General features: G+C 46.4%; 1 long non-coding RNA gene across 2 annotated transcripts; it reads left to right on the forward strand.

Annotated features, from left to right (window-relative positions):
• The first annotated feature begins 863 nt into the window (after window positions 1-863).
• LOC129639150 (uncharacterized) lies at window positions 864-5,543 on the forward strand. 2 transcript variants are annotated; one of them, XR_008708223.1, is made up of 3 exons: window positions 864-1,147; window positions 1,888-1,990; window positions 5,256-5,543. It is a non-coding gene; the product is annotated as an uncharacterized LOC129639150 (long non-coding RNA). The 2 variants fall into 2 exon arrangements; XR_008708224.1 differs by lacking the exon at window positions 5,256-5,543 and adding an exon at window positions 3,537-4,721 and having other exon boundaries at window positions 866-1,147.
• The last annotated feature ends 18,728 nt before the right edge of the window (window positions 5,544-24,271 follow it).

The raw sequence follows: 24,271 nt of genomic DNA on the forward strand, positions 1-24,271 counted from the left end.
CAGTAGCGTCCGAGTCTTTGCGACCCCATGGACTGCAGCACACCAGGCTTCCCTGTCCTTCACCATCTCCCAGAGTTTACTCAAACTCATGTCCATCAAGTCGGTGATGCCATCCAACCATCTCATCCTCTGTTGTCCCCTTCTCCTTGCGCCTTCAATCTTTCCCAGCATCAGGGTCTTTTCCAATGAGTCAGTTCTTCCCATCAGGTGGCTAAAGTATTGGAGCTTCAGCTTCAGCATCAGTCCTTCCAGGACTGAGTTCCTTAGGACTGACCCTTATCAGTCATTAGATTCTCCTAAATACATAACTTCCCATAATGTACCTTCCTAGAAGCCCCAAAACTCCATTTCCTGAGCCTTGTTGCTTCTAAATTGATCACCATTTGTTTAAATGGTATAGAAAAACCCCCAGGCCAGACTTCCTTGAGGTTAAAAACCTTCTTTTCAGAAAGGCCTTATATGCATCTGAAACAAGTTTTTTCTCCAATTAAGCTTTTTTGTCACTTTAATTTGCAGGCCTCAGGTCAGAACATAAGAGGATATAACAAAGTTTTTCTCCCTCCACTGCAATTGGTTTGAGTGAATGACGTGTCCATCAGCTAAACATCTTTCTTTCTTTTCTTTTTCTTTTCTTTGGCCTCACAAAGCGGCATATGGGAATCATAGTTCCCTGACCAGGGATCAGACCTGTACCCAAGGTAGCGGAAGCATGGGGTGCTAACCGCTGGACAACCAGGGAAGCCCCAGGAGCTTGCTGAGTGGTGCAGGTGAGACGAGCATCCTTGGTTACTCAGAACAAGCCCAGCCGCACCTGGGCTTATGCTAATGAGGCGGCTCTGGGAGGTGGGGGCTGGTTGCCGGAGGAACCAACCACATGGTTAGAGGGTTGGCCCTTTTCATCCCACCCCAGCCTCCAAGGAGGGCAGAGGGGCCGTGGATTGAGTTACTACAGACGGCCTGGGATTTACTCAGTCTTCCCTAATGGAAGCTCCATGGTTCAGGGAGCTTCAAGGGTTGGGGAACCCACGCACAAGCTGGGAGCGTGTTGCCCCCAGACTCCACAGAGACAGAAGCTCCTGGACTGGGAACCCTCCTGGATCTCACCCTTCATTTCTTCCTGTGGCTGTTCATCCCTTGAGGGTAAACAGTAAGTCAAGTGTTTCCTAAGTTCTAGGAGGAAGAGAGTCGTGGGGACCCTATGGTTGTAGCCACATTGGACAGAAGTGAGTGACCTGGGGACCCACTCCTTGCGGCTGGAGTTGAACTGGGGGCGTCCTGGGGGACTGAGCCCTCTACCCCAGTGGGGTGTGCACTAAGTCAGGTCATGTCAGGGTTGAACTGAGTGGTAGGGCACCCAGCAAGTGTCTGAAGAGAACCGGAAGATTGTTCTGTGTGGAAAACCTACACTTTGGGTGTCGAAAGAGCTTTGAGCAGAGAAACAGTTTTCCTTCAAGTATTAATTTTTGTTCCCATGGGTTTAGAGCAAATACCTTCTCCTGGATGACCGCTCTGCTCTTGGTGTTTTTCCCGCAAGCTGTTCTCCTCTCCTTCGTCAGAATTCTCTAGGACACCAGTTAGATCGTGTCTGTACTTGTTAATCACCTCCCAAATGCTGTGGTTCTCATGGCTTTTAGGAAAAAAGCTCAAATTCCTTCACCTGTCCGGCTTCCCGAGAAGGCTTACCTGGCCATGGGCGGTCCCTGACATAACGGACTTGCTTTGCGGCTGGTGGAAACCACGTTGCTCAGAGTTCGTCTCGGGGTTTATATTCTGTGTTCTGTTGCTTTAAGACCTGCAATTTTTTTTTTCTTATGTCTTACGTTTGATGTAGAAAAGACACTAAAATATTTTGGGACCGTGTGAGAGCAGACCCGTTTGCTTTTGCAGGGCAGACGGTCCAAGCATCTGTAAAGAAGGGGTGTGACCCGTTCTCCTGCTTCTCATGACCCGTGTGTCTGTGGAATTTGATTTCTCATTTGTTGGTTCTCACGTAAGTAGAGGAACACGTGTGGTGTGTCTTCTTTGCTATAAATCGGTTTCACGGTGTTGTCGTAAGTGACCACAATTTAGGGTCTCCATGTCTCATGAAAATAAGGCATGAGGGCGTGCTGGGATTTGTGGCTGTTCGTGTTGTTCAGTCGCTCCGTCGAGTCCGAGTCTTTGCGACCCCGTGGACTGCAGCACGCCAGGCTTCCCTGTCCCTCAGTGTCGCCCGGACTTTGCATCAGGCGGCCAAAGTGTTGGTGCGTTTTGGAAGTGCCTCAGTTCTCAGCAAGATGCTCGTCATCCCTGAGGGGGCTGCGGGGAGGGACGTCTGATCCTTCAGCTGGGAGAGGGGGAGACAGGAGTTTCATCTCCTGTGGGGCAACTTGGCCACCAGGACTCACGCTCTGTGGCAGATGAGCAGCTGTAATAAAGCACCCCAAAACTGGGGAGCTCAAATCCACCTCCATCCATCTCCCCCCAAGTCCTGGAGATCAGACGTCTGAGGTCAGGGGGTCCCAGAGCTGAGCTCCCTGCAGAGGCTCCAGGGGAGGGTCCTCCCCGCCTCTTCCAGCTTCTAGGGGCTCTGGGCGTCCGTCCCTGGGCTGGTGGCCGCCTCCCTCCCGTGACTTCATGTGCCTTCTCCTCCATGTCTGTGTCCCTCCTTTGCAATCGAGAGAAAGATGGGGTAGAGTGCAGGAGTGCACACACGCCATATTAGCTATTCCGCTGCTCGAAATCTCATGTCCTCTGTCCTGGCAGCCTGGCCCGGGTGCAGAAGGTGGCTTAGGGCCGGTAGTACCCCCATTGCTCTGCGTTTGATCCCTGGGTTGGGAAGATCCCCTGGAGACGGGCATGGATACCCACTCCAGTATTCTTTCCCAGAGAATCCTATGCCCAGAGGAGCCTGGTGGGCTACAGTCCATGGGGTCCCACAGAGTTGGACTCGACTGAGCGACTGAGCACAGAGGTGCAGAAACCCCAACACACAACCCGGTGGAGTTTACACAGGACCTCTCATTATGTTGCTCGTGTTGAGAAATGGATTGGTTCCAACAGCCGGGAGGGAGGGTCCCACGTGCCTCTTCTGGGTCTGCGTCTCCTGAACTAACCTCAGCGGTGCTCTGGTTTCTGTGAGATGGTGAGAGCTTCCTTATTCTGCTTGTTCATTGTTTGTGTCCATCGTATGTGTATCTACAGACGTGCACGCACACGTCACACATATGTGATGTCACGCGTATGAATGGCACACATTATACAGTGCGTTCGGTTATACACGGGTGGTGGTTTAGTTGCTAAATCATGTCCGACTCTTGGTGACCCCATGGACCGTAACCCGCCAGGCTCCTCTGTCCAGGGGATTTCCCAGCCTAGAATACTGGAGTGGGTTGTCATTTCCTCCAGGGGATCTTCCCGGCCCAGGGATCGAACCCAGGTCTCCTGCATTGCAGGAAGATTCTTTACCATGGAGCCACCATGGGAGCCCCCCAAGGGCGAAGGGAGGATGGAATTCTTTAATTCCCCTGGTTTGTGACACTTTTTTTTCACGGCAGACTCAAGAAACACAGCAGCTACACGTCTTGACCATGAAATTTCCAAGACTGGGGTCCTTGTTCACAACGTCCACTTCCTCCCGTATGGCCACCTTCAATGTTCAGAAATCAGGGCCCGGGACCTGGGGGACATCTCCTGCCAGAGGGGACAGGGTTCCCCTTCTGCACTCGGTCAGTTTTCCCATCGATGGTATCGCAAACAACTGCCCCGTGAAGACAGCGGGCAGGGTTCCGGCTGCCCCGCCCTGGGTTCTTACCTGCAGCCTGGCTCACCCTCCTTGTTCCGAAATAAATCTCGCTCGACCCCCGGAGTATCTGAGTTCTGCAAACCCATCTTCAGGAATCAGCAGACAGATGGGAACACACAGACGCGTGAAACTTTGATAGCAGACTCCGGCACCCAGCATGTTTCTCAAAGCACCGGAGTCTAATTTTCATTCCCAAAAAAGCCCCCTTGAAGACTTCTCAGCACGAATTAGGCTATCCATATTTCATGCAAAAAAAAAAAATCAGACATAAAAAAAAAAAAACCACCCAAATGACTCTTAGTTATGAGTGGAGACATTCCAAATCGAAAGCAGCACCTTCTGGCCTCTGCCAAGGCTATGAAAATGCAATGATCTCCAGAAATTCATACACGCATCCCTGGGGACATTGTTACGGGCTCATAAAAAGAAAAGTTGCTGGTACTTGAGCTTGCAAATAATTTATGCACTGGGTTTGTCTCGGACGCCTGGAGTCCCGTGTGCCGAATTGGCCACCTACTCATACGCAGGAAACATGTCGTCGGCATCAGAATGGAGTCTTGGTGGTCTCACGCACGTGCCAGCCCCAGCATGAAGAAACACGCTTTTTCCATGCGCCACCTTGAACGTTTACAACCCAGTCATCATGTTGGACCAAGCCGCCTCTGATCATAAACACTGTTGTTCAGTCGCTCACTCGTGTCCAACTCTTTGCGACCCCACTGGCCGCAGCACACCAGGCCTCCCTGTCCATCACCAACTCCCGGAGTCCACCCGAACTCATGTCCATTGAGTCGGTGATGCCATCCAACCATCTCATCCTCTGTCGTCCCTTTCTCCTCCTGCCCTCAGTCTTTCCCATCGTAAGGGTCTCTTCAAATGAATCAGTTCTTCGCATCAGACGGCCAAAGGATTGGAGTTTCAGCTTCAGCATCAGTCCTTCCAATGAATATTCAGGACTGATTTCCTTTAGGATGAACTGGTTGGATCTCTTTGCAGTCCAAGGGGCTCTCAAAAGTCTCCAACACCACAATTCAAAAGTATCAGTTCTTTGGTGCTCAGCTTTCTCTATGGCCCAACTCTCACATCCGTACCTGACCACTGGAAAAACCTTAGCTTTGACTAGATGGGCCTTTGTTGGCAAAGTGATGTCTCTGCTTTTTAATACACTGTCTAGGTTTGTCATAGCTTTTGTTCCAAGGAGCAAGCGTCTTTTAATTTCACGGCTGCAATTATCTTGATTTTGGATGATAATTATAAACGTTGCTGTTGTTTAGTCTCTAAGTCGTGTCCGACTCTTTGTGATCCCATGGACTGTAGTCCTCTAGGCTTCTCTGTGCATGGAATTTCCCAGGCAAGAATATGGAGTTGCCATTTCCTTCTCCAATAAACATATCTGCATGATGATAAATATATATACACCGATTTGTGGCATTTTCTGATTCTCATCTTCTATGTGGCTTCATAAACACAGGGAAGCCTGGAGAGAGGAAAGGTTAAATTCTGTGAGTCCTCCATGGCACCTCCAAAGAAGAAGCTCGTTTGCAACACAATCCACAGAGAGGAGAGGACTTCTCAGTTTTCCAGATGAATCTCCCAGGGATGCTGTGCAGATCTGTGGAAATGGGGGCAGGTCTGGAGCACAGCATGACATCCATGCCTGTAGAAGTTCAGTTCCTGGTGGGTGCCTGACTGTTTTATGACATTTTCATGGGTTGACCCAGTTTTTGAAAGGCAAACAATAAAATTCACATTAATTATCTACTATCGCACCAAGTCACTTCATTCTGATGCTGCTGCTGATGCTGCTAAGTCACTTCAGTCGTGTCCGACTCTGTGCGACCCCGTAGACGGCAGCCCACCAGGCTCCCCGTCCCTGGGATTCTCCAGGCAAGGACACTGGAGTGGGTTGCCCTTTCCTTCTCCAATGCATGAAAGTGTAACGTGAAAGTGAAGTTGCTCAGTCATGTCCGACTCTCAGCGACCCCATGGACTGCAGCCCACCAGGCTCCTCCGTCCATGGGATTTTCCAGGCAAGAGCACTGGAGTGGGGTACCATTGCCTTCATTCTAGGATGAGCCAATAATACACAACCAGAGGAAATGATGAGGCGCTCTGGCTGCCACATACACGTGCTCAATTCTTCTGGGCTTGCACCTTGCTAGAAATACCAGTTTGAACCCATGTAGTTACCCTTCGCACCATGGACGCACCAAGGCAAACGTGGGTTTTAAAAACTGTCTCAGCAAAAAAAACCCTACAAATAATTTTCCCCAAGTGAGGCGGAAATTCAACTAAGGGTGAAACCGGGGAAAAATGGTCCAGTTGACCCTTAAACTTGGAAGAGTTGAAAAATGGAGTTATCATTGCAAAAATGCAATCGAAGGGAAAGAGCTAATGTAATTCCTTCTCACAAACCCGGTTTAAAATTTTTCTTTCTGCAGAGCAGGAAAGCAACGCTAAAAGAAGGACTGGTGGAAGATATGAAATGGGTATAATTTTACGAGTCTGTGTTGGTGTGTATCTGACAGACTTCTGAATAAAGTAGGAGGATTTGAGGTTAAATCTGATAGAAAAAAAGGAGGTTCTAAGGTAAAATCTGACAGAGGATGGAAGTTTTGAGATAAAAATGAAAGGAGGAGGGAGATTCTGAGGTATTACTGGGAAGAAAAAAAGAGGACCTGAGGTAAAATCTGACAGAAAGAAAGAGGTTTTCTGGAAAATCTGAAAAAAGAAACACATTCTGAGGTAAAATCTGACAGAAAGAAGGAGGTTCTGAGGTAAAAATGACAGAAAAAAAAGAGGTTTTGAGGTACCATCTGACAGAAATTATCGGATTGTGAGGTAAAATGTGACACAAAGTTGGAGTCTTTGAGGTAAAATCTGACAAAAAGTAGTGGACTCTGAGGTAAAATCCGACAGAAAGAAGGAGGTTCTGAGATTAAAAACTGACAGAAGGAAGGAGGTTCTGAGGTAAAATCTGAAAGAAAGTTGGGGTTCTGAGGTAAAATCTGACAGAAACTAGGGGGTTCTGAGGTAAAATCTAACAGATATTAGTGGATTCTAGGTAAAACCAGACATAAAGAAGTTTTGAGGTAAAGTCCAACAGAAAGTTGGAGGTTTTAAGGTAAAATCTAACAGAAACAAGGGGGTTCTGAGGTAAAATCTGTTAGAAAGTAGAGGATACTGAGGTACAATCTGACAGAAATAAGATTCTGAGGTAAAAATGACAGAAAGATGGAAGTTCAGAGGTAAAATTTGACAGAAAGTAGCAGTTCTGAGGTGAAAACTAACAAAGTAGAAGATTCAGAGGAAAAACCTGAGAGAAATAATGACGTACAGAGGTAAACTTGGAGAGTTGGATGTACTGAGGCAAAAATGCGACATAAAGTTGAAGGCTGTGAGGTCAAATCTGGAAGAAAAAAAGAGTCTGAGATAAAATATGAAAGAAAGAACAAAGTTGTGAGGTAAAAATGACAAAAAGGAGAAGGTTATGAGGTAATATCTAACAGAGAAGGAAGTTCTGATAGGAAATTCTGGAGAAAGAATTAGGTTCTCAGGAAAATGTGACATAACGACACAGGTTCTGAGATAATATTAGATGGAAACTAAGGCATTGTGAGATAAAATCTGACAGAAGCAAGATTATACCTCAAAACTACCTTCTTTTTGTCCATCAGTTCAGTTCAGTCACTCAGTCGTGTCCCACTCTTGGCGACCCCATGGACTGCAGCTCGACAGGCCTCCCTGTCCATCACCAAGTCCCGGAGTTCACTCAGACTCACGTCCATCAAGTCAGTGATGCCATCCAGCCATCTCATCCTCTGTTGACCCCTTCTCCTCCTGGCTTCAATCTTTCCAAGCATCGGGGTCTTTTCCAATGAGTCAACTCTTCGCATGAGGTGGCCAAAGTATTGGAGTTTCAGCTTTCACATCACTCCTTCCAAAGAAATCCCAGGGCTGATCTCCTTTAGGATGGACTGGTTGGATCTCCTTGCAGTCCAAGGGACTCTCAAGAGTCTTCTCCAACACCACACTTCAAAAGCATCAATTCTTCGGCACTCAGCTTTCTTTGTGGTCCAACTCTCACATCCACACATGACTACTGGAAAAACCACAGCCTTGACTAGACGAGCCTTTGTCGGCAAAGTAATGTCTCTGCTTTTGAGTATGCTGTCTAGGTTGGTCATAACTTTCCTTCCAAGGAGTAAGCGTCTTTTAATTTCATGGCTGCATTCACCATCTGCAGTGATTTTGGAGCCCAGAAAAATAAAGTCTGACACTGTTTCCACTGTTTCCCAGTCTATTTGCTATGAAGTGATGGGACCGTATGCCATGACCCTTAGTTTTCCGAATGTTTGTTTCTGTCAGATTTTACCTCAAAAGCCCTAGTTTCTGTCAAATTTTACTTAAGAACCTCCTAGTTTCTGTCAGATTTTACCTCAGAACCCCTGAATTTTTGTCAAATTTTACCTCAGAACCTCCTAGTTTCTTCTCAGATTTTACCTCGGAATCCCTCATTTCTGTCAGATTTTACATCAAAACCTCTTTCTGTCAGATTTTACCTCCAACCCCCCTAGTTTCTGTCAGATTTTACCTCAGAATCCCATAGTTTCTCTCATGTTTTACATTAGAACCTTGTTCTTTCTGTCAGATTTTCACTGAGAAGCCCTTGATATCTGTCAGGGTTTTACCTCAGAACCTTCTTCTTTCTGTCATATTTTACCTCAGGACTCCCTATTTTCTTTCAAATTTTACGTCAGAACCCCTTAGTTACTGTCAGATTTTACCTAAGAACCCCCTATGACTGTCATCTTTTACTTGAGAACCTCCTCTTTCTGTTAGATTTTACCTCAGAATCCCCTAGTTTCTGTCCGATGTTACTTCAGAACACCCTAGTCTGTCTGATTTTACCTCAGAACCCCCTAGTTTTTGTCAGATTCTACCTCAGAATCTTCTTTCTGTCAGATTTTACCTCAGAATCCCATAGTTTCTGTCATTTTCCCCCTCAGAACCTTGTTCTTTTTGTCAGAATTTAACTCATAACCCTTTAATTCCTGTCAAATTTTACCTCAGATCCTCCTTCTTTTGGTCAGATTTTCCCTCAGAACCCCCTAGTCTGTGCCAAATTTTCATCAGAACCCCCTAGATTCTGTCATATTTTACTTGCGTTTGACTCTTTTTCACTCCATGAGGTCCAGCCCACCAGTCTCCTCTGTCCATGGGATTTTCCAGGGTAGAATACTGTCGATTTCTAGTTTTTGCTCCAGGGGGATCTTCCCAGCATAGTAATCAAACACATCTCTTTCATTGGCAGGCGGATTCTTTACCACTGAGCCATGTGAGAAGCCCAGAGGCCGGGCCACCATGTTCCCAAGCTAGACAGTTGTCCCCACATTGACCATGGAAACTCAACATATCCTACCTGGGCAACCCCATGTAGCACTCACCTTTATCGTGTTTTTCTCTATAAAGAGAACGTTCTTTCCTCCTGGCGCTCAGGGATCAGTGTGTTATTCTGTTACTGAGTTGTGTCCAATTCTTTGTGACCCCACGGACTGCAGCATGCCAGGCTTTCCTGTCCTTCACCGTCTCCCGGAGTTTGCTCAAAGTCATGTCCGTATAGTCGATGACGCCGTACAACCATCTCATGCTTGTCATCCCCTTCTCCTCCTGCCCTCAACCTTTCACAGCATCAGGATCTTTTCCAGCCTTGCGTAAGTCCGTGAAACTACAAGCCATGCTGTGTAGGGCCACCCGAGGTGGACGGGTCACAGTGGACAGTTCTGACAGAAACTCGGGTGGTCCACTGGCAAATGGGTTGGCAAACCACTTCGGTATTCTTGGCTTGAGAACCCCAGGAACGGAATGAAAAGTCAAAAAGGAATTGAGGAGAAAGAGATAAGGCCCCGTCCCGTGCCCCGTCCCCGGCTGGTGCAGAACCTGCCTGCCGTGTTGACCCACACGCACGCCTCCCCGTGTCAGCGCGGCCGTGCTGTGATTTATAGACACGCACACCCTGGAATCATTTAAAGTAGATTAGATTCAGGGCACAATTCCTTCTAATATGACAAGCTGATGCAGGCTGACAGGTAACTAGGTTACTTGGGATGGCAAGCGAGTTCAAGAAATTCTGATTAAATTAAAATATTAATGGTACCGCCGGGAGAAGGAGATTGAATCGCATTAGGAGCATTCAGGATGAGACCGGAGATGCAGATACATGCTGGGGTGTGTGTGTGTGTGTGTGTGTGTGTGTGTGGAGGGCGGGGTGCCAGGGAAGTTATTTCCCCTCAAAGGCGTGTTCCAGTGAAAGGGGAGATGAGGTGGGCCACTGCTTCTCATCAGGTCTAGGACAGGACGCACCTGCTGCAGAGAATTTGGATCCGAGCTCACCTCGTGTAATTGCCACCCAGCCCTCCTATGAAACCATCACCGCCAAACTCTGCCGGCTCTATGGGACCTTATATTGTTTTCTTTTTCTTTCCTCCTGCAGAGAAAAACCACAAATAAGCATCTCATCTTGGCCACAGGAAAATGAGATTCAGGGACCCCATGTAGTTATTCATTCCAAGCCGATAACCAGCTGGTGGCCCAGACAATAAAGAATCTGCCTTCTGTGCAGGAGACCCAGGTTCAATCCCTGGGCCTGAAAGATTCCCCTGGAGAAGGGAATGGCTCTTCAGTCCCGTATCCTTGCCTGGAGAATCCCATGGACAGAGGAGCCTGGCGGGCTACAGTCCACAGGGTTGCAAAGAGTCGAACACAACTTAGCGACTGAACAACAATTGCTTGACAATAGCGTGTTGCTTCTGCAGAACAGCGGTGTGAATCTGCCACGAGGAGGGGCCCGTCTTTACCGACTAGCATTGGTGTTCTACCACGATGATTTATCATAGGATATCTAATACAATGGATCAGCAAGGTCCCACTTTATAACATACAGATAGTTTTATCTTTCAGCTTCTTATTTTGTATTAGGGTATAGTCGATAAACAATGTTGTGATGGTCTCAGGTGAACAGCACAGGGACTCAGCCATCAGTTCAGTCAGTTCCGTCGCTCAGCCGTGTCCGACTCTGCGACCCCATGGACTGCAGCACACCAGGCCTCCCTGTCCATCACCAGCTCCTGGAGCTTGATCAAACTCATGTCCATCGAGTCGGTGATGCCATCCAATCATCTCATCCTCTGTCGTCCCCTTCTCCTCCCGCCCTCAGTCTTTCCCAGCGTCAGGGTCTTTTCTAATGAGTCAGCTCTTCGCATCAGGTGGCCAAAGGATTGGAGTTTCAGCTTCAGCAGCAGTCCTTCCAATGAATAGTCAGGACTGATCTCCTTTAGGATGGACTGGTTGGATCTCCTTGAAGTCCAAGGGCCTCTCAAGAGTCTTCTCCACAATTCCAAAGCATCAATTCTTCAGCGCTCAGCCTTCTTTATAGTCCAACTCTCACATCCACACATGACTACTAGAAAAACCATAGCTTTGACTAGACAGACCTTTGTTGGCAAAGTAATGTCACTGCTTTTTCATATGCTGTCTAGGTTTGTCATAGCTTTTCTTCCAAGGAGTAAGTGTCTTAATTTATTGGCTGCAGTCACCATCTGCAGTGATTTTGGAGCCCAAAACAATAAAGTCTCTCATTGTTTCCATTGTTTCCCCATCTATTTGCCATGAAGTGATGGGACCAGATGCCATGATCTTTTTTTTCTGAATGTTGAGCTTTAAGCCAACTTTTTCACTCTCCTCTTTCACTTTCATCAGGAGCCTCTTTAGTTCTTCTTCACTTTCTCCCATAAGGGTGGTGTCATCTGCTTATCTGAGGTTATTGATATTTCTCCTGGCAATCTTGATTCCAGCTTGTGCTTCCTCCAGCCCAGCATTTCTCATGATGTACTCTGCATATAAGTTAAATAAGCAGGGTGACAATATACAGCCTTGGCGTACTCCTTTCCAGATTTGGAACCAATCTGTTGTTCCATGTCCAGTTCTAACTGTTGCTTCCTGACCTGTATACAGATTCTTCAGGAAGCAGGTCAGGTGGTCTGGTATTCCCATCTCTTTAAGAATTTTCCACAGTTTGTTGTGATCCACACAGTCAAAGGCTTTGGCACAGTCAATAAAACAGAAATAGATGTTTTTCTGGAACTCTCTTGCTTTTACAATGATCCAGTGGATGTTGGCAATTTGATCTCTGATTCCTCTGCCTTTTCTAAATCCAGCTCGGACATCTGGAAGTTCACGGTTCACAGACTCAGCCATACATATACTTATATCCATTCTTCCCCAAACTCCCCTCCATCCAGGTTGCCACATGACATTGAGCAGAGTTCCCTGTGCTGTCCAGCACGTTGTTGTTGGTACTCCATAAATACAGCAGTGTGTCCATGTCCATCCCAAACTCCCTGACTATCCCTTCCCCCCTTATGTAACCATAAGTTCATTCTGTAGGTCTACGAGTCTCTTTCTGTTTTGAAAGTAAATTCATTGGTTTCATTCCTTTTTTGATTCTCCATACAAGTGATATCATATGATATGTGTCTTTCTTTGTCTAACTTACTTCACTGAGTATGACAGTCTCTAAGACCATCCGTGTTGCTGCAAATGGCATTATTTCTTTCTTTTTAATGGTTGAGTAATATTCCACTAACCTAGACAGCATATTAAAAGCCAGAGACATTACTTTGTCAACAAAGGTCCGTCTAGTCAAGGCTATGGTTTTTCCAGTGGTCATGTATGGATGTGAGAGTTGGACTATAAAGAAAGCTGAATGCCAAAGAATTGATGCTTTGAACTGTGGTGTTGAAGACTCTTGAGAGTCCCTTGGACTGCAAGGAGATCAAATCAGTCCATTCTAAAGGAAATCAGTCCTGGGTGTTCATTGGAAGGACTGATGCTGAAGGTGAAACTCCAATCCTTTGGCCACCTGATGCCAAGAGCTGACTTATTGGAAAAGACCCTGATGCTTGGAAAGATTGAAGGCAGGAGGAGAAGGGGATCACAGAGGATGAGATGGCTGGATGGCATCACTGACTCGATGGACATGAGTTTGGGTGGACTCCGGGAGTTGGTGATGGACAGGGAGGCCTGGCGTGCTGGGGTTCATGGGGTCGCAAAGAGCTGGACACGACTGAGCGACTGAACTGACTGACTGAATATTCCACTGTACCTATCTTTAGTTTTTAAAACAAGGTCCATTTCCCTACCCCCATCTTTCCCTATTATGTCTCTTGCCTGATATTTTTTTCCTCCCATCTTTTTCTTGATGTATTTCCGTTCCTCTCAACTAGTGGTCCCCCACCTTTGGAGCATCAGAAAGTGTTCTCATGATTCAATCACACGTAGACATATACCTATTCTCTTTTAGATTCTTTTCCCATATAGGTTATTAAAGCATATTGACTTATTCTGTGTAGTGATTCCTTTACAGTTGGGCTTCCCTGGTGGCTCAGTGTTAAACAGTCTGCCTGCAATATGGGAGATGTGGCTTCGATTCCTGGGTCGGGAAGATCCCCTGCAGGAGGGCATGGCAACCCACTCCAGCATCCTTGCCTGGAGAATCCCATGGACAGAGGAGCCTGGCGGGCTACGGTCCCTGGGGGGTTGCAAAGACTCAGACACGACTGAGCAACAAACACGTCACTTCATACACACTTTTGTTCTTTTTTAGATTCGTGGTTCACTTATACATAAACATGTATTCTTGTTTTTAAAATTCTTTGCCCATGGAGTTGATTACAGGGTATTAAGTAGAGTTCCCTGCACTCCACAGGAGTCCCTGTTGAATGTCTATTTTATATATAGTCGTCTGTCTCTGCAGATCCTTATGAACTTGTTTACAAAGCAAAGACAGATTCACAGGTCTTGAAATCAAACTCTCGGTGACCAAAGGGGCAATGTGCGGGAGGGATAAATTAGGAGTTTGGGATTAACAAAGATGAGTTACTTCAAATCAGTTCTTTTCACTTGCTCATCTAAAGCAGAGGCAAGAAAAAAAAATTTTTTTTTCCACCTAGGAAAAAATGCCACGGCCCTTCTCTAAAGCCTGCTGGGTCTAACGGAAATAATTATTGGGTGAAACGTTGCTCCCAGCCCCTCCGTGGTATATTAAAGCCACAGTATGGAAATAAAGATATTACCATGCTAGGAATGCTTATTGTTGAAATATGAATACACAAAATATATGACGGAGGTTAGTATTTAAATTGCAAACACGAGGAGATGTTTATTAAGGTATCAGAGATCCTGAGTTGTTGTTTTTTTTTTTTTCACTCTCTGCCCCCTCTCGTAATTTTCAATATAATCTAAATTAAGCTATAAAAAATCATTACCTTTAGCAATTTTTAAAATCATCTTTCATCTCAGGGAACCTAACTCATGGCCCACTGAAAATATTGCGAGTAAATACTGTATTAGGAGCGCTGATAATTTTCCTTCATGCAAGGGAAAGCTTGTGAGGCTGGAAGCAAAATTAAGGGGAATTACCAACTCAGCCCCGGGGGCCAGCGAGGGTCCTTGGATGTATCCGCCGGGGAAATACACTTTTAGGAGCACCTTTTCCTAGCTGATGTGAGGAAGGGCATGACCACCTGCTCCAGTGTTCTGTCTTGCCTGGGAAGGAGCCCGTGGACAGAGGAGCCGGAAGGGCTACAGTCCATGGGGTTGGACACGACTGAGTGACTGAGCACTTGCCTAGCTAATGACTTCCACCAAGCCTTCCTGGAAACACATATCGGTGAGGTATAGTGCCCTGCTCAGAATTGATGGTCGGACTTTTAATCCAGCTCTTTGCAACGGTTTGGGGAAATTTGGAGTCTTTCAGGAAGACAAATGGTAGCATTTCGGATGCAAACACTATTTTTAAGTCATCCTGTGTCTGTGACAAGGAGAATAAAACAAATTCAGGGCTCTCCCTGGGCCGTGGGCTCAGCTACCCGTGGGTCCAAGGAGTCACCCAGCTTTTTCCAGGCTGATTAATTCTCAGACCCTAGGCCCGTGTTACCCTCTCTCCCTGGTCTGACTTCTTAATGGGAAAATAATTGCAAACTTTGTGCCGAGGGGTCCTTGAAGGTAAAGGAGACGCACACCACCTTTGTCCTGCTCTAGGGAATGTTTTTGTCTTGCTCTGGAAAGAGGACTTAGACAGGGAATCGGCCTCTGGGGTCTGCTGTTTTCAGACCTTCTACTTTCTCTGCCCTGAAGGAAACCACAAAGCGTCACCCACGGCCCCTCCAGAGTCAGACACGACTGAGCAGCTAAACTCCCAGCACCAGCGTTTCACGGATGAAAGAAACAGGAGGGCGGTCTTTTCACCTGAGCGTGCAGAAAACTCTGCACCCTCGATCCTGTCTCCCCACAGCCTGCGCTGTTCAACTCCCATTTTGTAGGATCCACCAGACACCCGACTACATACACGCTTTTCTTTGATTTTCCAGTCTCCATCCCCCACTGGGGCAGCCACGTTGTCAGGTGGGGCTTACAGACAAATTCTATAAAAGGGGAATAGCTTCCCTTGATAATCCCCCCGTCCTTTGCCATGTTGTTGGTTGTTTTTTCTTATTTGTCTCATCTGGAATGTTGGCACGATGGCAGGAGCTACAGTAGCCATTTTGTGACAAGCCATTGGTGCTTAGTTGCTCAGTCATGTCCACTGGTGCTCAGGTGCTCAGTCGTGCCTGACTCTCTTGCAACTATGTGGAATGTGCCGGGCTTCTCTGCCCATGGGATTTTCCCAGCAAGAATACTAGAGAGGGTTGCCATCTCCTCCTCCAGGGGATCTTTCTGAACCCATATCTCTTATATCTCCTGCGTTGCCAGACAGATTCTTTACCACTACCGCCACGCGGGAAGCCTGACAAGCCACCAAGGAAAAGCAAAAACAGGAAAAAAAAAACCTGTAGGAAGACCTACACAGCGTCTTTGAGCCTCTGCCCCAACCTGTGCAGCCTACCTTCAGGATTCTTATTATCCAGGAGAGACAGAAAAGTCCCAGGGAACTTTGAGTTACTGGTTACACAGGCTGCCAGGCACATGTGCCCAGAACAGATGGAATTCTAGACCCAAAACTCCAGACACCGGTTCAAGCCGCAGAAAGGGTGAGATCTGGATTCCTTAAACCAATGCCGGGATGATGGTTGAAGCAAGGAGTGGAAAGAAAGAAAAAAAAGAAAGAAACAGTGGGAAGATTGATGGAAAACACAGCCTCAGTTTTCAAAATGAACATACACACTCTTGGGGGTGGTTTAAATATTTAAAGACTCATGTTTAATCATAATAAAAATATTTCAGAGAAAGAGTAGACTCGGCCAGAAGAAATGAAGAGGAAATTAATATAGATGGTGTATCCCGTGGCCACAGGATAAACTGGCCATTTCTAACCTCACCTGTCTAAAATATAGAATTACTTGGACACGGGTAACAAGTCTAGAGGCCTCGCGGAGATGGAAAACAGATTAGCAGAAAAAGGAGCCATACAGAGCAAGACAAACCCCATCCCACAAGGGAAGGTCAGGGTAAATGTTTGTGCATGCTGGAAACACTACACCTTAAAAATATCTTGGTGCGTCTGGATTTTTCATTTTGCAGTGATCTAATCGAAACTGAAGACCGGTAACCTAGCCTAATTTTTTAAGCATGAAAAGGATTCTGGTGATATCAGCGGCTAGCTTGCAACCAAATAGAAACATCCCAGCTACTCCATTTGTTTCTAAATGCCGTCTCACCCTCCACAACAGACTCTAAGTACGTGTATTATTTTCCTTAAGTTTTCCTTTGCTCCTTCGATTTGTTTCCAGTTCGGCGTTAGCAGAACATTCCACCAGTGGCAGGGTAGGGGGGAGAAAAAATCTGATATTTCTTTTTGTCCAAAGCACTTCATTTTTCAACGTCTACAGTATACAGAGCAGATGAATCTGTTTCCTGTGTTACATTCTCCTCTGCGTTCGAATTCTCCCTGTCGGTTTCTTGTTACCAAGCTCTTCCCAGTCTTAACTCTCGTGGAGCTCAAAGAAAGGCTCGTCTTATCCCAGAGCTGGCAAGATTCACAAAGGTGGCAATATTAAATTTTTCTTGATAAAACAAGGCAAGGGCAGGATCGGCGTTTAAAATGTGACTTTTGATCATTTAGAGGCTGGTAACTCTTTCTCTAATAAAAGTTTATTTAAAAAAAAAAAAACCCTAATGATAACATTTTGTTGCCAAAAATAGGGGGTCCAGAATCCGATACATGTGTGGTGGTGTGCTTTGGATTTGCGATGGAAGTCACTGAAACGCTGTCTCCTTTCCACATCACCCGATCACATTTCCCAACGCTACCGCAAGTATGAGGTTCGTGTCCGCATAACAAGGCTGTTCTTTCGACTGAAATTATAATGCTAGCCTAAGCCTCCTTTCTTTCAGTATTTTATGATTTCCCATTCTTTTCTAGCACCGAATGTTAGTTTTAGCCCAAAAGGGATTTTCTGGGAACATTTCAGAAATCCCATTTCATCTATTTTTGAGCCGTCCGGCCGTGGGGGGATGAAGGCTTTATACACATGAAGACATTTTTCAGATGCCTTTCGGAGATCTCGGTCAGACTTGTATTTTAAAAATGCAGACATGCCGGGGGAAGGCGTGGGGACCGACAAACCTGTGCTTCTCCCGACGAGGGGGCCGGGCGTTTATAGACGCACTCTGTACTCGCTTAAAATTAGCAAGCTGCATAAACACACGGGAAAGAGCGCTCTCTCCAATAATACTTATTTAATATCTACCAAGCGGGAGGCTAAGAGGGAAAAGGGATTCTCCAGAAAAGATGTCAGTTACCCTCAAAACTCGACACAGAGTCCAAGCTATACTGACCACAGCTTCTGAAAAGTCTCAGTTTAAGGGCACGTTTGTTTAAACACATGGACTCCAAGTGAGAAGCGAGGTTGGGAGGGGAGGGAGGTGGATATGGCCTCAGCTTTTTTCAAAAACAGGTTTCACGTATCTTCTGTTTCTTAGCTGGAAACCAAAGCCACTTTTCAGATATGTGTGTGTGTATAAAAAAGGTACATATATATGAGATATGTGTGTATATGTGCTTAGTCGCTCAGTCACGTCTGACTCCCTGCGACCCCATGGACTGTAGTCCACCAGGCTCCTCTGTCCACGGATTCTCCAGCTAAGAACACTGGAGTGGGTTGCCATGCCCTCCTCCGGGGGATCTTCCCAACCCAGGATCGAACCTGAGTGTCCCACAGTGCAGACAGATTGTTTAACAGTGAGGCACCAGGGAAACCCTATAAACATATATGCTGCTACCGCCAAGTCTCTTCAGTCGTGTCCGACTCGATGCGACCCCATGGACTGCAGCCTATCAGGCTCCTCCGTCCATGGGATTTTCCAGGCCAGAGTACTGGAGTGGGGTGCCATTGCCTTCTCCTATAAACATATATGGATCCATGTAAAGACTTACTTTTATATGTAAATATATCTATACATGTAACAAAAGATACATATGTATCCATATTTGTGGAAATCTATATAGATAGATGTCTACAAATAATCTGAATACTTTGACCCAGAATCTAAATAAAATACCAATACACATCTACAGAGACAATATGTATCTAATAGACATAGATACACAAGCCTATGTATTTAAGCAAATATATATTTCTATAAATAAGTGTGTATCTATACAAAAGATATACATGTATATATATTCCATAAATGTGTATTATATGGTGGTGGTTTAGTAGCTAAGTTCTGTCTGACTCTTGCAACCCTATGGACTATAAAGCCTGCAAGGCTCCTCTGTCCATCGGATTCTGGAGAGTGGAGTACTGGAGTGGGTTGCCATCTCCTCCTCCAGTGGAGCTTCCTGACCCAGGGATCAAACTGGTGTCTTCTGTGTCTCCTGCCTTGGCAGGCAGTTTCTTTCCCACTGAGCCACCTACCTTTCCCTAATCCCCTGTGAAATTACAGGTCTCCTCCTTTGTCTGAGTCGCCCCCTGAGCCATTTACTGCAGGAAATTCCCCGAGAAATCTCATGTGCTTGGCCGTTCCGCCGTAAACAGCGCCATACGGAGCTCCAAAAGTCATCCCAGCTTCACGTTGCAAATCGAAGGCCCTTGCGACTTTCGCAGATTAAAGACAGACTTTTTTAAAAAAGAAATAACTTGACTCAGGACTGAGCTTTTAAATGGATATCCTAAGAGAAGAAAATTTGATCTTTCAGGATTTTTTTTTTTTTTTTTTGGTGGGGCAGGGTGGTGGATTGAAACGGAACTGGGGAAGGGGCGCCTTTCTTACATGGCTACAAACAGTTCTGTCTCCTTTGGGGACGAATTAAGGATAATGTCCCGAGTCAGACGGCGGGTGTGTTGTACAATCGTTCATTTTACGAGGAATCTGCGGGCTCTGCCCGGGTGACCGGGCCGTTCTTTCCACTGGAGACGTGCTGTGCTCCGGAAAGACGCAGAGCAGCGCTTCAGTGCCTGAGAGATGCATCTGGCTTCCGTGGACGCGAATGGAGGATGCTGGGGCCTGTGAACATGAACCGTCCTCTGCAGGGGGTTTAGAAGAGACCTGCTGGGTCTTCGGCTTGAGCCTCTGAGCCCTGCTCGGACCTGTCTTCAGTGTTCTCGGAACCAGGGTCCAGGCTGTGCTTGGATGCGTTCAGACATACAAGGCTCACCCCCTCCTTAGGAAGCGATTTCTCAGCCCTTTCACGTGGAGTCTAAAAAGAAATGATACAAATGAACTTACTTACGAGATAGAAACAGACTCACAGACTTAGAGAATGAACTTATGGTCATCAGGGAGGGAAGGATGGGGGAAGGGACAGTCAGGGAGTCTGGGATGGACATGGACACACTGCTGTATTTAACATGGAGAAGCAACAAGGACCTGCTGGACAGCACAGGGAACTCTGCTCAATACTCTGTAATAAGCTTATGGTTCCCAGGGGGAAGGATGGGGGAAGGGATAGCTAGGGAGTCTGGACATGGACATGCACCCTGCTGTATTAAACATGGAGAACCAGCAAGGACCTGCTGGACAGCACAGGGAACTCTGCTCAGTGTTATGTGGCAGCCTGGATGGGAGGGGAGCTTGGGGGAGACTGGATACGTGTGCATGTGTGGCTGAGTCCCTTTGCTGCCTGCCTGGGACTATCACAGCATTGGTAATCAGCCATGGAAAACAGTGAAAGTGATCGTCGCTCAGTCGTGTCCGACTCTCTGCAGCTCGGTGGACTGCAGCCCACCAGGCTCCTCTGTCCCTGGGATTCTCCAGGCAAGAGTACTGGAGTGGGCTGCCATGCCCTCCTCCAGGGGATCTTCCTGACCCAGGGGTCTCCTCCTTTGTAGGCAGATTCTTTACTGTCTGAGCCACCATATCCCAACACCAAATAAAAAGTTCTTTTTTTAAAGAAGCTATTTCTCCCTGATGTTTGGACGTCCTTTCTCCGTGTGCCCCTGAAGTTGGTCCCTTGAGAGCACATTTCCTTACCCCACACACGAGACCGCGAAAGGCAGTTCAAATGGCTCTTCCGTACGGCCGACATTCAGACATTTGCAGCAGACAACACAGCCTTGCCTAATTCCTCCTTTCCTGGGAGGTTTTAATGATTGAGGAGGAATGCCTCCAGAACCCCCATCTTGCTTCACTTGCAGAAGGTTCCAGAAATGCCTCCACCATCGCCTTGCAGTCCATTTACACATATGCCGAGCCATTAACCAAAAGTCTACAAACATGAGGGTCTGAAATAATACAGGGTACATTTTCCCAATGCAGGGCAATTGAGCTGGAAACAAATAAGAGAAAGATAACTAGAAACTGCCTTGAGTTGGAATCTTAGGCACTGCAGTTTCAAACAACCCACGAGCCAAAGAGAAAATCAGAACAAAGACTAGATAGTGTTTCAATCCGAATGGTAATAAAAACACGAGCTGTCAAAACTCAAGGACTGTGTGGGCAGATTTGGGGGTGGGGATTTACAGCTTTAAGTTCTTTTATACAAAGGAAGAAAGGCTGGAAATTAGTGAGTTAAAAACCCAACTCAAAAAGTCAGAAAATAGTGAGCAGAGTTCCCTGTCTTATACGGTAGGTCCTTGCTGGTTCTCCATGTTAAACACAGCAGTGTATCCATGTCCATCCCAGACTCCCTGACTATCCCTTCCCCCATCCTTCCCCCGGTGACCATAAGCTTATTACAGAGTATTGAGCAGAGTTTCCTGTGCTGTAATTGGTCCTTGACTGTTATCCACATTAAATACAGCAGTGTATAGATTATATAACAATCTAAATGGGAAAAGAATTTTAAAAAGAATAGACACACTTGTATGTATAGTTGGAAAAAATGTATTATAATCCTAGAGGAAAAAAAATCACAGAATTGCACACTTTAAAATGGGAAAATTTGATGATATGTGAATTGTATCTCCATGAAGCTGTTATCTAAAATGTCAGAAAAGTCCTTAAACCCAAAGGAAGAACAGAAATGAATCAATTAAATAATGAACATAACACTGAAAAAAAATCAACAGAACCAAACTGGGTTGTGTGAAGATTAATGAAAATTGTATACCCCTGACAAGACTAACCAAGAGAAAAATAAAGGATACAGAAGCAACATTAAAAAGCAATATTAGAAGAAAGATATGTCTGTAGATCCTTTATATTTCTTTTTAAAAAATAAAGAGATTCAAAAACAAGTTAGTGCTAACATTTAAAAGATAGATACCACAGACGAGTTCTTAGAAATAAAAACATGAATTCAAAATACTTAACGTATAATTTAAAAATTCGCCACAGGGAAATTACCAGGTTCAGATGTCTTTGCTAGTAAATTTAATGAATACTTAAGGAAGAAAAAATTGCCAACTTTCTACGACTTTTCCAGCGTCTCCAAAGTCATTTTTATGAGGTTGAAACTGAGCGGGGAATTATTTAAAAGCAAAATTACAGGTCAAGCTCATTTATGGACAAAGACAAAAACATTTATACGAAATAGTAGCCAACTAAACGTAAAAAGTGGGCTTCCCAGGTGGTACCAGTGGTGAAGAACCCGCCTGCCAATGCAGGTTACACAGTGAGTCTCAGGTTCGATCCCGGGGGCGGGAAGATCCCCTGGAGGAGGGGATGGCAACCCGCTCCAGTATTCTTGCTGGAGAATCCCATGGACAGAGGAGCCCGGGCTTAGTCAGACACGACTGAAGTGGCTTAGCACAGCACACACAAATCCAAAGGCACTTGTTTTAAAAAAGGGTCATCGAGACTGCCGTGTTGCTCCAAGTATCTGGGATTCCACTCACGATGCACAGGACGCAGGTTTGCTCCCCGGTCCGGGACCTAGATCCCACATTAAGGCAACTAAGACCAAATAAATAAATGATTGTTTTTAACAAAAGTGTTATAAACAAATGCTGGGTTGAGTTTATTCCAATTTCCCCGGGAACAGAGGAAACAAGCTCGCAGGTGGGGGACCACCCGCCGCTCTGGAAGGAGGGGTTTCAGGAAATAAATGATTTGCCATCAACCGAAAGTAAGAGTTGGACCATAAAGAAAAGTGACAGTGAAAGTGAAGTCACTCAGTCGTGTCCGACTCTTTGCGACCCCGTGGACTGTAGCCCACCAGGCTCCTCCATCCATGAGATTTTCCAGGCAAGGGTGCTGGAGTGGGTTGCCATTGCCTTCTCTTATGGAGAACGCTGAGCACCAAAGAACTGATGCTTTTGAACTGTGGTGTTGGAGAAGACTCTTGAGAGTCCCTTGGACTGTAAGGAGATCCAACCAGTCCATCCTAAAGGAAATCAGTCCTGAATATTCATTGGAAGGACTGATGCTGAAGCTGAAACTCCAATCCTTTGGCCACCTGATGGGAAGAACTGACTCCTTGGAAAAGACCCTGATGCCGGGTAAGATTGAAGGCAGGAGGAGAAGGGGACGACAGAGGATGAGATGATTGGATGGCATCACTGACTCAATGGACATGGGTTTGAGTAAGCTCTGGGAGATGGTGATGGACAGGGAGGCCTGGCGTGCTGCGGTTCATGGGGTCACAAAGAGTCAGACATGACTGAGTGACTGAACAAAGACCTGCCAGCAAGGCCCCCCAGTCTCCTCAGATATCATAAGGATGAGAGTCCCCCATCTCCTCAGACATCATAACGACGAGAGACCCAGCAAGACCCTTGTCTCCTCAGATATCATAAGGACCAGAGACCCATGAAGACCCCCATCTCTTCAGATATCATAAGGACCAGAGACCCATGAAGACCCCCATGTCCTCAGATATAATAATGACCAGAGACCCATGAAGACCCCCCATCTCCTCAGATATCATAAGGACCAGAGACCCAAGAAGTCCTCTGTCTCCTCAGATATCATAAGTGACACCCTTATGACACCCAGCATGGCTCCCCAGCCCCCCAGATCCTCGGGTGGCCGGGACCGTGGTGTCCGTGGCGAGCACACTTCACGCATCCTGTGAAGCCTGCTCCTCACACCTCGTATTTATTTCACGTTTGCAGCAAACCTCTCACGTGGGGGCCGAGCTGAGCCTTCATCACTCCTAATACAATAAAAAGCCACACTTCAAAATATGATTCACCTCATCTGTCTACATTTGGGGCTAATAGAGCCTCCTGACCACATTGTCTTACACCTGGCACTTATGCCCGATTTTATTAATCCACTCTTCCACGGAGGCGGAAATTAAAAAAAAAAATCTTTTTTTTTTTTTTCCTTTTCTTCCAAGGGAACGCTAACGGCAGCCGGCCCGCGCGCATTGGCTACGGGTTAGAGAGGGCAGTAATTAAATGTCAGGCTTGACAGATTAAAATTATGAAATTTAAAATCGCCCCGGAGTTCTTTGTCATTGTCAAATTAGGAGTCAGGGTGACGAGGAGCCCGGCGGAGAGCCGGCCTAACGGATTGAATGGGAATGGGGTTGAACAGCCGCGGTTTCGGCATCCAGATCAGCCTGGCGTTCAGATCAAAGCAGGTTTGGGGGGGCAGTTAGCTGGGGGACTCCCACTTCATATTCAAACAGAGCGCATGGGCCGCTCCCACAACCAGAATGCATGCACCGTACTGCACGCGTGGACTTGGGCACCAGCGGGAGCCAGAGGCTGGGCGAAGGATAGTGTATGTTGCGGGGTGTGTTGAACCTGCACGGGAATGACTTATGGATTGAAATCAGGAAGGGGCAATCTCACCCCCTCCCCACCTCTGAATTTACAAGATGGGGGCACGTTTGATTCTGGTTTAAACTAATAATGCCACACCCTGCCCCTGCTCCCATGGCCGACAAGCCCATCATTAAAGTGAGGAGAAACAGTGGTCACGTTCGGATGTGAGAGCTGGACCATAAAGAAGGCTGAGTGCCAAAGAACTGATGCTTTCCAACTGTGGGGTTGGAGAAGACTCTTGAGAGTCCCCTGGGCAGCGAGGAGATCCAACCAGTCCATCCTAAAGGAAATCAGTCCTGAATATTCATTGGAAGGACTGATGCTGAAGCTG

Source organism: Bubalus kerabau, chromosome X (genome assembly GCF_029407905.1).
Source record: "Bubalus kerabau isolate K-KA32 ecotype Philippines breed swamp buffalo chromosome X, PCC_UOA_SB_1v2, whole genome shotgun sequence".
Lineage (NCBI taxonomy): Eukaryota > Metazoa > Chordata > Mammalia > Artiodactyla > Bovidae > Bubalus > Bubalus kerabau.